Source organism: Hibiscus syriacus, unplaced genomic scaffold (assembly GCF_006381635.1).
Source record: "Hibiscus syriacus cultivar Baekdansim isolate YM2019G1 unplaced genomic scaffold, ASM638163v2 tig00111959_pilon, whole genome shotgun sequence".
In the NCBI taxonomy this organism is placed as follows: domain Eukaryota; kingdom Viridiplantae; phylum Streptophyta; class Magnoliopsida; order Malvales; family Malvaceae; genus Hibiscus; species Hibiscus syriacus.
Genome location: NW_024063223.1, coordinates 191,419 through 206,889, shown reverse-complemented (window position 1 = coordinate 206,889; position 15,471 = coordinate 191,419). Strand labels below are relative to the sequence as shown.

The following is a 15,471-nucleotide window of genomic DNA, read 5'->3' as shown; positions in this document are numbered from 1 at the left end:
GTTGTTTGACCGCACATTTCGATTTCAAAATAAGGCAATGTTCATTTGTTAAGGAATTAATAGCGTATCAATTCACCTAGTGCAATTAGGGATCAAGAATACTGCACGAGGGATTGCCCGGGGAGAGTCGTGTACTAATCCAGCATGAAGAGTGATCAAAGCATTAATTGCACTGATCTAACTTTTTCTTCTCTCCTTTTTAATATTATTTTTCCCATTTAACCTGCACAAAAGAGAAAACGGTAATAGTAACTTTTAAATCTTTTTAGCCTAAATGTAATAAGCCTAGTAATCAGAAGGTTAAGTGATTTCAAAAAAAATCCAAATGAAGTTTAAATAGATTCAGTAATGAATTTTACGAATTTAATTGTTATTAAAACAATCAAATCATAAGCATTAACAAGTAGAGAAAATTGAGTTTGTTTTTCGCTTTCAAAATGTTCCTTTAAATCTAGACAATTTGATGTCTAGAATCATTTTGTTTTTATTTTATAATTAATTTGCCTTTATATATTAAATTTGATAAAATAACCGACAATTCTAATATAAATATTTTAAAAAAATTAAAAACTGAACCTCAATTCGAATTGATCGGTTTGCATTATACATTCATGCATCAAGCAAGCATATTCATCAAACAAACCCATTGAACATGACAGAAACCCTATCAATTAAACAAAATTTGTTACATGCTGCATGCATCAACTGTTTAAATTCTAACCAAATATAAAAAGCAAATATTACAAACATAACCATTTTCATAGGCATGTCTAATTCTCATCACTCGTCAACTTCAACACCCCACATCGGCACCCCTCCGGAGGCTTGATTCTTTCGCTTGACATAATCCACGCCAAAGTCATAATCATCATTATCATCGTCCATAGCATCGACCCCTGAGGTTAATTTATTTTTTGCTTTCCTCCTTTTCTTGTTCTCTGCCCTTTTCATCTTTGTGTTGAGCATACCTTTTGCTTTCTTGTAGCAGATTTTGACTTAGCTTTTTCAGCTTCTTCAGAAGCCATGGGTTCATCATCATTTCCACCATCATCAAGTGTTTCTTCTTGCTTTTCATTACCTTCAGTTGATGGAAAGGGTTGGCCATCATCCTGAGATGCACAAAATATTCAACAGATATATACATCATAAATTCAAGCTATTCCATCTATTAACATGGAAAACATCAACCACAAAAGAGTCGAGAAAAGAACAATTACAAGCCTCTAGCATAGTCTCATCAAACTTGAGAGGGTGGTAGCAGGAGCTTCAATGGAATGGAAATCATTGGTTGACTTGAGACTTCCAATGAATGAAGATTCCGTGTTATAAACCTCATCAACATTGAACTCCTTCCCAAGTTCTGTAACAATCCTCGCCTCTGAAGGCTCTTCTTGATTTCTAGCTGGTGGCATGGTGTAATATGGAATTTTACCTGATGTATGCCAAATGGATAGCAGTGTATTAACTTGGTATGAAATCCATTTTTCCAAAGCAATGTATAGACATGCATACCTTCATTCAAGTCATGCAAAATGATCCTTGCAGCAGCTTCAACATCCACAATACCACCGTTTTTGAGCTTACCCCTCACGGTAGCAACATTCTGAAGGAATTCATCAACTGATTGAAAACCTGGGATCTTGTATATCATTTACCAAGAGTGTTTCTGGACAAAGCTTGAGAGTCTCTTTCACTGCGTTGTAGACAAGGAGTACTACTAATTAGTATTGCTAGCCCATACTTGTAAAGACAAGATATCGACAATAATGGAAGTCAAAAGATTCCGGCCTACACAAGCAATGCTCTTGAATTTCTGTTGACATTTCACAATATATTTCATGAGTTGAATATTATAGGACTTGGTGTCGAGTGTAATTCAACAACCAATTCAGAATCTCACCTAGCTTTGGACCTAACTCCTAAGTTTCAAATTTGTTTCTCTATATATGTTGCCTGTTCTCAAGAGAAGTTAGCACTTTAAGAAACCTGAAGTTTATCATTCATAACATTTCATCTTCATCACACCCACGTCATAATATCAATTTTATTCATCTTTTACAAACAAATGCATTAGAAAAAATATATTAATTTCAAAATATTTCCTATTAAGATATACATTGGAGAATGTCTAGCTTGTAGTTCTTTTAAAAAAAGCATAATTTGTAGGCTCTCCCATGTTAGTTTAAGTCAGCTAACTTAAACACAAAATTTGCTGGTTGAAATACCTGGATCAATTGGATCATCCAGCTTCTCAATTCTTTTGCAGTTTCGAAGAGTTGTTGATGAATCATTCCCTACAGATCGAAGCATAACAACACCAGGACAGTCCAATAATTTTACATTGTTGTCCAATTGAACCTCTTGCATTGATCTTGTCAAACCCGGAGTAGAACCAACATTGACCACATGAGATCTGTTCAAGCTGTTGATTAGGCTACTCTTGCCAACATTCGGCAGGCCAATAACACCCACAGTTATAGACTTATTTATCTGAAAAAGAACAAGTTACACAAAGAGATCAATGTTTGTATTAAAACAAGGGATGGAACTAATTAATTTGAACATGCAAATAACAAGACAAGGATCAAATATAGAGCGCAGAATTACAACTAAGCATCAACAAAGAGAGAAAATCATATTGCAGTCCGAAAACAATAATTAAATGTACCTCATGACTTCTTGAGTAATTTTTTAGCAATTTAACGAGAGTTTATGCCCCAAGACAATCAGTAGTTTGCAGAAGATTGCTTGGTTTTGCAGCCTTTGAAGAAGATTTCCACCCTAAGTTTGATCTCTGCTCTTGAGTGCCGCACTTAAAGGCAACAGCCGGCAACTCTCCTCTAAGATATTTGAGCCACTTTTCAACAGCTTCTCGAGGAACAAGATCTGGAATGCAAATTTCTCTTTCAGAAGAGTTAAGGCAGAAATAAAGGAAAATATAAAGAAAAAGAGTAATGAAAGCAATGCCAAGATTTATACATTGAATTGTAAATCCCAACTATATAACCAAAGGTTATGAAATAGAATGATATTTGGGATTTGGGAAAATTCACCCATCTTTCATTATGACATTTTGGGGTGCCAAGAACTTCCTTAAACTTGACATACTCCAAATACAACAATTTATCCAAAGCTTAAGAAATAAAATGAGTCCGCCCGAAAATTCACCCTCCTATCTTTTAGACAGACTTGGGATGCCAAGAATCTCTAAAACTTAGCACATTCCTTATACAATAAAAATATTGAGCAGACTAGGAAAAGAAATAAAGAATTTACCAATCTTATTTAAAAGCAACACTAGCTGCTTATCAGGGCCCGACTTCATCACCATCTTTTCCATATCAACACACAGGGTACCAAGGGGGTCTCTCGCATCAAGGACTTCCAAAATGACATCCGATGCTTCAATTACTTTAACCAACTCCTTGTAGAAAGCTCTATCCGAGTTATCTGCATATAAGAAGACATGTAAAAAATATGAACCCTTCACCTAGAGCAAAACAATATCTACCTTAATATCAACTTAGCCCGGCTTTCAGAGTTCTAATAGAATCATTAATGCCCTTTCCCTCTTCAATACTTTGTTCTTTTTTATCATCATCTAGCAAAACCATCTTCCTTTTCTTCGCCTGAAAAGTTATAAAGATTCAACAGGTGCAAAGTAAACAATTGAAACTTCACAGAAAACCGATGATAATAAACAATTCACCAATATCCGCAATAAAAAAGCATTGTATGGTACTGAAAACAAAAAATGGCGAAGTCAATGGTTAGCTTATAGACATGATATTAACTACATGATAACCTACAAATATGAGTGAGTGATAAAAGCTCAAAAGTAAACTTCCTACAAGTCGCCACTAGATGAAACTCATTCCCTCCATATGCAACTATCCATGAAGAATTCCAATTTAAAACACAACCCAAATACAAAAAGAAAACAGTAATATCAATAAAGAAAGTTCTTTTTATTAAACATGAAAAAAAGAGAATGAAGCAATACCCTCTCCTTTCGGGCAGCTTTCTTTTGCTCCAATTCCTCGAGTGCCCGAGCACGACGAGCCTCGATAGCCTTGAGCTCTTGCTCCTTGAAAGGCCAATCATTGGGGATACCAGGGTCTTTCTCCACCTTTCGCTTACGATTCAACCCCAACTTCTTCGCTTCCTTAGCTTTCTTCTCGTGGTGCTCCTTTACTTTTCTTATAACCTTGTACTTTTGCTTCAGTGAAACCCTCTTGCTCTTGCTATCTGCAAAACCATATAACCATAACATTAAAACCAACACTCAAAAGGGGGAGCTCTCCCCTTCCTCTTCCCTTAACCGTTGCTCCCACGGCCCTGCTTCATCAGGACAAAGGGTTGGTCGGCAAGACGAACTTTGTGTTCGGGTGTTCGATCCTCTTTTTCTATTTTGAGCAACAGTGATTCGGCAGCTTGGATCTGCTTTTGCTCACAGGATTTTCAGTTTCAGCTTGGATTTTCTTGCTGGTAAGCTAGATTTTAACATCCTTTTCTAGTTATTTCCAAATCCCCTCCATTGGAATCCTCGAGAAAGGTACCAAATTTCCTCACTCGATCCAGTTTTCCCCTGATTATTTTTGGGTTGAATGAATCATATTTCTTTGTTCAAGTGCTAGTATGATTTGATTTTCGTTTTGGTGAATTGGATTAGATCTGGTTTCTGGGATTTGAATTTGGGTTTTTTCTTTCCTTTTTGAATTATTTTCAATTATTTTTAGGTCTACACGTTTTTTCCTTTATTGGGGTTTTATTGTTCTTTCTCTCGAGTTGTGATCTCAATTTAGTTATTTTTAATCTTCAGTTCTGTAGTTACTTGGTTCAAATTTTCGTGCCTTTTGTTGCTTAATTTCGGAGGATAATATTTGACTCTGCGTAGTTTAATTATTTGTCTTGTACTCTAGAATAATCCAAGTGAAGTTCATGCTAATACACTACTGGTAATTGATGGTTATCAAGGGCTTTCCTTTTATCTTCATTCTTCACCTTTAAGGCACTACTGGATCTATATTTTGCTATATTGCTCTGGGTAGGAGTTACTAGATCATTTTTTTTTTCATTGTCCTATACCTCTAGTATCTTATATCATTATTTATATTTCAAATTGAGTATATCTGTTATAAATATTTATAAACTGTTTTTGCTTTTTGGGTGTTGCATTTTCGGGTCTGAGGATTTTCAGAAAGGTTTCTTCTTTGGATCTTCTTTTTCATAGTTCCTCATAGCTTCGATTATAGATGATTACTTGAGGTCATGTCATTCTTCTAGATCCCATAGGGCGTATAGGGGGAGGGCTCAACGGAGTGGTGTCAAGGAGACTAGACTTAGAGTTTGTTCGTTAAATGTAGGCACATTAAATGCTAGGCTGCTGGAGTTGACCGACGTACTTAGTAATAGGAAAATAGATTTTGCATGTATTCAGGAGACTAGGTGGAAAGGGGCTCGCGCCAGAGAGTGTAATGGGTACAAGTTGTGGTATTCAGGAGTAGATAACGCTAGAAATGGGGTGGGTATCTTGGTATCCTCTAGTCTCAAGGAAAATGTTGTTGAACTTTGTAGATACCGGGATAGGATCATGATGATTAAGGTTATTATAGAAGCGGAAGTGGTGAATGTCCTTTCAGTGTACGCTCCACACGTTGGCCTAGGGGAGGGGGAGAAACGTTGCTTCTGGGATCAGTTAGATATTGTACTTAGGAGCATTCCGGAGGACCAAAGAGTTTTCATAGGGGGAGACTTCAATGGCCATATAGGTAGTGCAATCGACGGGTATGATGGTGTTCATGGGGGTTTCGGTTATGGTAACAGGAATGATGAGGGGCGTACGTTGCTTGATTTTGCTACTGCTCACGATTTGGTGATCACTAACTCCTTATTTAATAAAAGAGATGTGAACTTGATTACGTTTCACAACGGGGGACATTGTACCCAAATCGACTACATCTTGGTTAGAAATCGGGAACGATGGGCTTGCATTGACTGTAAGGTGTTCCCTGAAGAGGCATGTGCATCACAACACAAATTGTAGGTTTTGGTGTTCCGCGTACCCAACGGGCGGAGCACGCATAGGAGGGCTAAACTGGGTAAACCTAGGATCCTCTGGAAGAACTTACATGGAGCGACAACTGATGACTTTAGGAGTAAGCTTTTGTCTAATACAGGTTTTGAAACTACAAACTCAAATAACGCAGATATGTTATGGAAAAATATGGCAAATTCCATCAGAGAGGTGGGAAAAAAAACCCTTGGGTTGTCGACGGGGAAGGCCAAGGTACATAAAGAATCGTGGTGGTGGAACGACGAAGTCCAAACTAAGGTGAAGACAAAACAAACTTGCTTCAAAGAGTTTCTTCAATGCAATGACGACGAAGAAAGGTCGGGAGCTAAACAAAGATACCAGGAGGCAAAGCGGGAAGCCAAGAAAACGGTAGCTAAAGCAAAGGATAAGGCATATGAGGAAATGTACAAGAGATTAGACACTAAGGAAGGACAAAATGGCATCTTCAGACTTGTAAAATCTAGGGAGACTAGGAAAAAAGATCTAGGTAACATTAGGTTTATTAAGGACAACAATGGTGTTCTTTTAACGAAAGAACATGATATTAAGAGGGTTTGGGGTAGTTACTTCTTTGGTTTATTTAATGACGGTGCCTCTCCATGTAGAGATAATATCGTTGTTGGGTCAGCCGACCATCATACTACGGCCAATGACTGCCCTACAAGTAGGATTGGGTTTGAGGAAGTCAAAATGGCTCTTAGAAAGATGGGAAGGGAGAAAGCTGTCGGTCCTGATCAAATTCCTATCACTGTGTGGTTAGCCCTAGGAGATGAGGGAGTTAAGTGGTTGACCAACATCTTTAATATTATTTTAGAGACTGCCAAGATGCCAGAGGAGTGGAGAGAGTCTACGGTGATACCAATTTATAAAATAAAGGAGATCCCCAACGTTGTGGTAACTACAGAGGTATTAAACTACTCAGCCATACCATGAAGCTATGGGAAAGGGTGATAGAGGCTAGGTTGAGACAAGTCACTAGGGTTTCGGAAAACCAATTTGGCTTTATGCCAAACAGGTCTACCACGGAGGCGATTCATCTACTTCGACGGCTTATGGAGAAATATAGGGAAAAGTCTAGAGATCTTCACATGGCGTTCATTGACCTTGAGAAGGCTTATGATAGCGTTCCTCGCGATACGATCTGGAAGACTTTGGAAACGAGACAGATACCAACTGCTTATATCCGGACGATTCGTGATACGTACTGTAGATCTACTACTTACGTCAGGACTACAGTTGGCGACACCGAGGCATTCCGGTGGAAATCGGACTCCACCAGGGGTCGGCTCTTAGCCCTTACATCTTCGCCTTGATTATGGACGACATCTATTGTGCGACACCAGACGGTGTACCTTGGTGTATGCTTTTCGCTGACGACATTGTCTTAGTGGCTGAAACAAAATCTGAGTTGAATAGCAGACTGGCTACCTGGAAGACTGCTTTGGAAGAAAAAGGTTTAAGGATCAATATTGAAAAGACAGAGTATTTATGTTCAAACTTCAGTGGGAACCAAAATGATGAAGATGTAGAAGTATGCATAGAAGGACACGTTCTTCCCTCAAAGGATTGTTTCAAGTACTTAGGGTCTATGATACATAAAGATGGGGGTGTAGATGATGACGTTACACACCGTATAAAGGCGGGATGGCTAATGTGGAGGGCCGCTACTGGAGTTTTGTGTGACAAGAAGGTGCCTCTAAAACTTAAGGGAAAATTTTATAGAATGGCAATAAGACCACCGCTGTTGTATGGATCAGAATGTTGGGCACCCAAGAAGGATCACGTAAGGAGGATAGAGGCCGTAGAAATGAGAATGCTTCGATGGACATGTGGTAGGACTCTGTGGGATATGACGACAAACTCTGCTATTAGGATGTCCTTAGGGGTGATGTCTGTTTCCGAAAAAATGAGGGAGGGAAGACTACGGTGGTTTGGGCACGTCCTTAGGCGACTACCGTCGGATGCGGTCAGGAGGGTAGAGTCGATTACAGTCGACGGTGCCAGAAGGAAAGGACGACCAAGGCGGAAGTGGGATGACTGCTTGAGATCTGATTTGAGGGATTTAGGCCTTACCGAAGACATGACCTATGATAGGAAATTATGGAGGCTTAAGACTAGGGTAGCGAGTAGTGTGGGTCACATCTATAGGGTGTATCATCTTTGTCTTCTTTTAAATGCATTTGTAGTTATTTCCTTGACTTTTACTTTTTTACTTTTCTGTTATTGGTATTTATGAAAGATTAGAACTGAGCTTGCTATCGTTGTCTCATGTGTATCATTCTCATCATGTTTCCTCTGTTAATTTTAGCCGGGTCTTAGGTTTCTGTATATATGCAGAGACTCTTTCGCAGGGATTATTTGCAGGGATTACTCCCCATTACAGAAGCACATATGATATTAATGACTGCATATGAATACTGTTTAGCTATGTATTTATGTAATTATTTATACATGCATTGCATTTTATCTATATTTTTAATTTTCTGACTGCCGGAGGTCTTTCACGGAAGCTATTCTCAACCTGGCGTTGGGGGCAGCCTACTACCCTACCTCCCCCTTACCCCATACATATGGGAATTGGGTTTTGTTGTTGTTGTTGTTGTTGACTCAAAAGGGGGAGGAACCGAAAATTGTGAGAACTGTGGTTTGCTTACTTTTGTTCCTTTTCACCATTCTACTCTTTTGCTTTTTATGTTGCAGACAATTTTTGTTAGAAAGTAGAAGCAGTGCCCCCTTGGAAGGGTTTTAGGGTTTGGGGAGAGGAGGACTGATGAATGGAATTTTTTCTAAAATTTATTTTGTGGTTTTGGGGAAATGGGTTGATGATAGGGATGTAAAAAAATTCCAATTCAATCCAATTCTAAAAAATTAGATGGTGCTATATTTTTTTATTTTCGGATAATTTGGACCAGATACCTAAAACCGAATTTCAGATAATTGAATCATATATATAGATTGAATAAATTTTAATTTCGAATTATTTAAAAATCTAAAAAAATTTAGCTTTTAGATTTTATATACTTTTAACCCAATAAATAACTAACTCATTAACACATTAAAGATATAACCCAACAAAAAAATAGGATATTTAATTATTTATTGTATGTGAGTGATTAAATATATATTTTTTTAATAGAATTCGCTAGTATTATTAAAAAAGTTAAAATATCCAAAATTACAATAAGAGTTTATAATTATCATCGAAAACTAAATACATAATTTGAATTTTCCTATAACATTGAAACTAGTAACTTTAGATCATATAAGGATCATACATGGAAAATGTTAAAACCCCAACCAAGAGACTAAAATATATTCGAATACATCTAATTGCATCGGTAAACGAACCACAAAAGAAAATTAAGATATTGAAAGACTATTGAGAACTGCAGATCAGAGTCGAGCATTATGATAAACTATCCACAAACACAAAATCACGCATCCAAATATCCATAACAAGAAAAATTAACAATATTTCGAATAAGCTCATCTTAATCAGTCGTGGTATCGTCAAATCCAACCCTGAGAAAATATAAATAAAAGAACGGACAAACGATCGAGAAAAAAATCGAAAAGCATGCCACAAAGTAAGAGATAAACGTGCCACAAATGAACAAATAAACGTGCAACACAGATAGAGATAAACGTGCAACATATACAAAATTATTCCTATTAAAAAAGAAAGGAAAAAACAAAGAAAAAAGAGAATCGATGGTCGACAACCAACATCGAAGTCGATGTCGCCGATGACTAAAGAAAATCAAAAAAGAAAAAGTTGATCTTATCTATAAAAAACGATACAAACTTAAAGGAAAAAAAGGAAGACAAATGAGGGAGAGTCGCTAAGAAAAGGGTGAGTGATTAAATATATATAAAATATAGATGTATCGAATAAGTTATATTAAATCACAAAATAAAAAATAAAAATTATTTTTGTCAAATTAAATTTTATATTCAGATTTAAATATTTAGATATCCGATCTAAAAATTCGGATATCTAAAAATTTAGATATTCAATTTTTCGAAACGGATATGAATCATTATTTTAGGTATATAAAATTTTTGGATATCTAAAATTTGAGATCGAATAAGATATGATATTTGAATTTGTACACTCCTAATTGATGTTGCTTTACCCGTTTTCACAAATACGAATGAATTGAAACAAACCCAATTCATTGATTATTTAATAATATTTTATTTAATATCTTCGAAATAATAATATTACTATTAACATCATAATTATTAAATTATCAATAGTTAGTTTCATCTATATTAATAAATGTAGTCACTCATTTTCGTCCGGAGCATATTTAATATATATAATCATATAATATAGTTTTTTAACATATTTTTGAAAACATATAATATATGGTTTTGAAAACATTTTTGAAAACGTATAATATATGGTTTTGAAAACATGTTTGAAAACTTATAATATATGGCTTTGAAAACATTTTTGAAAACACATATAATATATAGTTTTGAAAATATTTTTGAAAACCTATATAATATATGATTTTGAAAACATTTTTGAAAACGTTTATAATATATGGTTTTGAAAGCATTTTTGAAAACGCATGGTTTTGAAAACGTTTTTGAAAACGTATATAATATAGTTTTGAAAATATTTTTGAAAACATGTAATATATATAGTGTTTTTAAAACGGTTTTTGAAAACATATATAATATATATAATTTTTTTGAAAACATATTATATAGTTTTTGAAAATACAATATATGTTATATAGTTTTTAAATAAATATATAATACATATTATATTATTATTTTTATTATTTTTATTATTTTAATTTTTTTATTATTTTTATTTTGTTCATTTATTTATTTTATTATTTTTGGTTTTAGGTCCAAATTGAAATCAGGTCCAGCAAGGGGGTAAGGGAGCCCAACCGGGTGCCTGACCCAGCAAGACCGACAAGGCCCAACCGAAGCAGGTCTGATCCAGCCCGGGATCCGAGCCCATATGCCTGACCCAACAGAGGCTAGGGTTCCATGTTCAGCACCTGCGCCGCATGACCAGGGCAGTTGGATCTGGCCCTTTGATCCAACGGCCAGGAAGCATCAAGTTAACATTTCAAGTAGCGCGTGAAGGCCACACACCAACGTGTTTACCAACTGATCGAAATTCTCGGACGAAAAATCACAAGAATCGGAACAACAACCCACGTGAACTCAATTGACCAGATTTCCAGCAAAAATTCTGTCATTTTCAGGACCACAACGGCTGAATCCAAGGTTACAAAATCCTCCGACGAAGCGTCGAAGGAGATAACAAAAAAACACAACGAAAGGAAAAAGCATCACAATACCCAAACCGAATCAAGCATAAAAATATCGAGAACACAGAAAAAGCATCGAAGTATCCAACATCAAAAATCATCTCGCATACAAAAGAAATGAGCGGTCTCGGTAGTGCTCGGAGGGAGGAACGGTAAAGGTTGAAACTTTAAACATAGATTTACGTCGATTTGAGAAGATTTTAGGAGTTTGGGCTTTGGTTTTGGATTCACGGGGTTGAGGGCTTTCGAAAGAGGTAAGTCGTTAGGTTTCCGGCCACTACAGGCTGTGGCCGGTGCGGCAGCTGGCGGCGGTAAGGCTCCACCGAAGAGTGGCCAGCCATTCGGCCGATTGGTTTAGTTGAGAGCTTTTTTTTAGAGAGGATTTTTTTTAGTAATGGTTGAAATGAATATTTTTTTGTGATTTATGGGCTATTTATAAGGAAGGCCTTTGTGTAAATACTAAAATCTTAAAATATTTTTGCAGTCCCTGTTATTTTGATGTATAATTCATTTTGGTCACCTGTTGTAAATTTGACCTTGAATTTTGAATTAATTCAATTTAATCCCTATTTATATTTCTTATATTTATACAATTAAACCCCTAACTTTTTATTTTTTTCTTGCAATTTTCAATTAACATCAATTTGATCCTTGACTTTTAATTATTTTCAATTTAATCATTTTAATTTGAATTTTCTTTTAATTATTTTATTTTTAATATTTTTAATATTTTATTATTTAACTTTATTTTTGACTTTTTAGGACAATTTTAATCTAATCAAAGGTATGAAATTCAGATCAAATTTTAATTTTTAATTTTCACAATTAAGACAACCGTGAAAATAAATTGGTACCAAAATGATAGTACAATGGTGCTAATCCTTCCTTGACTGTAATCATCTTTCGAACCCGACATATTTCTGGTAAAACGCAGATCAGGTAAAATGTTAAATTAAGGTATCCGGTCAACCTAATGATCGGTGGCGACTCTAACACATTTATTTAAGTCGAAGCTCAATTTCGGGCCCACCCGAAGGACAATCTCGACAGCTTGGCGACACTGCTGGGGACAGGTAAGTGAGTCAGGCCAAAATTAATTTTCGGTTGTCTTCTTAGCGAAAATTGTAAGTTTAAGTTTAAATTTATCTTTTCGATCCTTATTATTTTCCTTTGATTATTTGTTTTTCAAATAAATAGTTATACTAATATTTTTCAATGATTTCAGCTTTTCAAAATTTCTCTTAGGCTCTATACCCGAGCTCCAAACCCTTTCGTAAGTGGAGGTGAAAGCGACGCCTTCGTGAGAATTTATTCTCCGTACATGCCTAGCAAGTAACCTTCGGAATTCATATACCTTATGTCTCCGTGTGAGTTTATTCTCCGGAAACATAAGAGAATGTGTCCTCTCGAGTTTAACTTGGTCCACACAAGCTTGTAATGGGCTTAGGACTGAGGGTTTGGTAAGCCTAAGGGAGCACCAGCAAGGAGAACTCTGGTACCTTTTTTTAGAACCTAAACCAAAATGCTACAAGGAATTAGAGCCTACCCCAAAACTTCATTTCAAAACCTAGGCTGTTTGGGTTATCCCCTGCTTTATTTTCTGCTCAAAGCATGCAAACTAAAAATATATGCGGTTAGGATTTATTCAAAAAAAATTAACATGCAGGATAGAGATCATGTCCGGGTCGGAATAATAAGCATGTGGGGTAGATATCACGTAGGGTAGAAATTTTTATTTTCATTATTATTTTTATCTTACTAATTTGTTTCCCTTTCATTTTTTTCTTTCTTTTATTTTTATCATTTGCATCATTTAAAGAGGTGTTGATCACCAAAAAGTGTTCGTTAAACCCAAATAATTTGCATTAATGGACAAATGGGTTGTACTACAAGTGGTGAAAAATGCAGAGGTCCGGCTATGGTCAAAGAAGACTCAGAAAGAAAAGGGAGACAATCTACAAGGTAACTATGTGTCAGATCTGGTTGGTTATGCTTATGTTAGCCTTAAACAAAAAGATGTTCAAGAGTTGAAGAGCATTTGGGAAAACTGGAAAATGACAAAAAAAACAGAGATTCTACCAGTGGTATGGTGATATCGCACATCTTTCTATGTCAAGATAGACGAGCCCCTAGTTCGAGCCTTAGTGTAATTTTGGAATTTGGGGTACAGTTTTTGCATTCAACCAAGAAGACATGGTGCCCACAATTGAGGAGTATACTACTTTACTATATTGTGAAGGAATCAGAATGGACAGAGTTACACCAATATATCAAGAGTCAGACTTTCAAGAATGGGTTGACAAGGGTAGATGAAAAGTGGGTAACTGACCGGATCATCACAAAGGTAAAGGAGAAGGAATTGCTTGACCCACATCAATCAATTAATGAAGAATCATCTAGATGAATGGAAGGTGATTGATTTTTGCACTAAAAAAAAACTATGCTTGGTTATTTTCCCAAAAACTTGGGAACAACGAGGCAGCTGTGGTGTAACTGTTCGAACAACTGCCTAAGCGAGTGAACTCTGTGCCAACAATCTTAGCTGAAACTTTTTGTTCACTAAACCATTACAGAAGGACTAGCGGCAAAGGATTTATAGGGTGCACACAGCTTCTTCAGGTTTGGATCCATAGTCACTTCTAGAAGACTGATGGAATTTCTTACCACTGATTCAGCACCACTTACTCTCATTTGAAAGAATTCCTTACACAAAAGTGGCGAGAAGGCATTTCGAAGGAAAAATGGGTAAAGGTATTCACGCACCTTCAAGGTTAGGACATTATCTGGAGGACATCCTTTATCGATGTAGAGACTCATGAATCATAATGTTACTTGGATTATAGGGAGGAGTTGGTTATTCTCCGCTTGTAGCACTTCGGCGGTATGGGGCACGTCAGTTTGTCCCAGTTACACATGAGATATCCAGATCTGAGTGTTCATACCATGATGACAACTACAAGAAGAAGGTCAAAGATGTAGTTGAGTCATGGAAGAAGATATTTGGTATGAATGTCATGGCTGCTAAAGACATTCTTACTCCAGATTATTTAGAATAGTAGAAGCTAAGGAAGAATGACACTGTTCCCGTACCAGATCATGAAAATGCTCGGACCATGGAAGAGCATCTTAAACCAGTTACCTCCGAATTGGAGATAACAAAGAAAGAATTCAAAGATGAAAAAGAGGAGCTGAAACAAAGACTAAGGGAACTTGAAGCCGAAATATTCCAATGGAAGTTATATGTCGATACTCAAAAGGATCGAGTAGACAGGCTCGAAAAGGAACAAAAGAAAGTCTGCTTTGAGTTGGAAGATTTGAGAAAAGAGTATCTGAAGCAAGTTCAGAACAATTCCAGTCTAAAAAACATCTTCCGAATACTGGAAAGGTGAAGCTAGCAGACTGAAAAGGAAGTTTGAGGGACAAGATGAAAGGGAGACACTGAAAGAACAGTTAAAGACTTCTCAAAGACGTTTGTTAGAAAGCCAACACCAGAACAAATGGTTAAAGACCAAGGTAGTTGATCTGGAGAGGTCCCTTCAAAAACAACAATAACAAGATGGAAAAACTATAGCCGAGTTGGAGGCCATTGTTGACAAATTAAAGAAACATGCAAATAAGCTTCAGATAGTTACTTTTGATAGTGGACTTCATGGAATTTTCGTTGGGAACAGGCTTAGTAAAGTGTGAAAGCTAGAGATATGGTTATTCGAGACTTCTTAGAGCAAGTACAGAAAGTGGCACACCACTTACACGACTTGGCATGAGAAGCCGAAGTGGTTCGACAAGGTATTCAACTAGTGACAGATGAAGCAAGAACACTTGTCAACCTATTAGAAGTCTAGAGGAGTTAGTCAGAATGTACATTTGTGATGTTTTTAGTCTCTTAGAAATAACACTTTTGTCCCTATAAATATTGTTTATAATAACAGACGCATTTTGGATCAATGCTTTGAAAGTTCATGCAACATGCATTTTTATTTTATTCTTTTCATTTTTTACATTCAAATTAACTAACAGAAAACGTCTCATAAAAAAAGGAACAAACACTAGACATACCACCTCAAGCATTGGACACACCTCATCCTCACAATACTC

The 15,471-nt window shown here is 36.3% G+C and overlaps 1 pseudogene; it reads right to left on the bottom strand.

The window, feature by feature from the left end:
* Positions 1 to 712: 712 nt before the first annotated feature.
* Positions 713 to 8,862, bottom strand: LOC120173567 (annotated as a pseudogene).
* Positions 8,863 to 15,471: the final 6,609 nt, after the last annotated feature.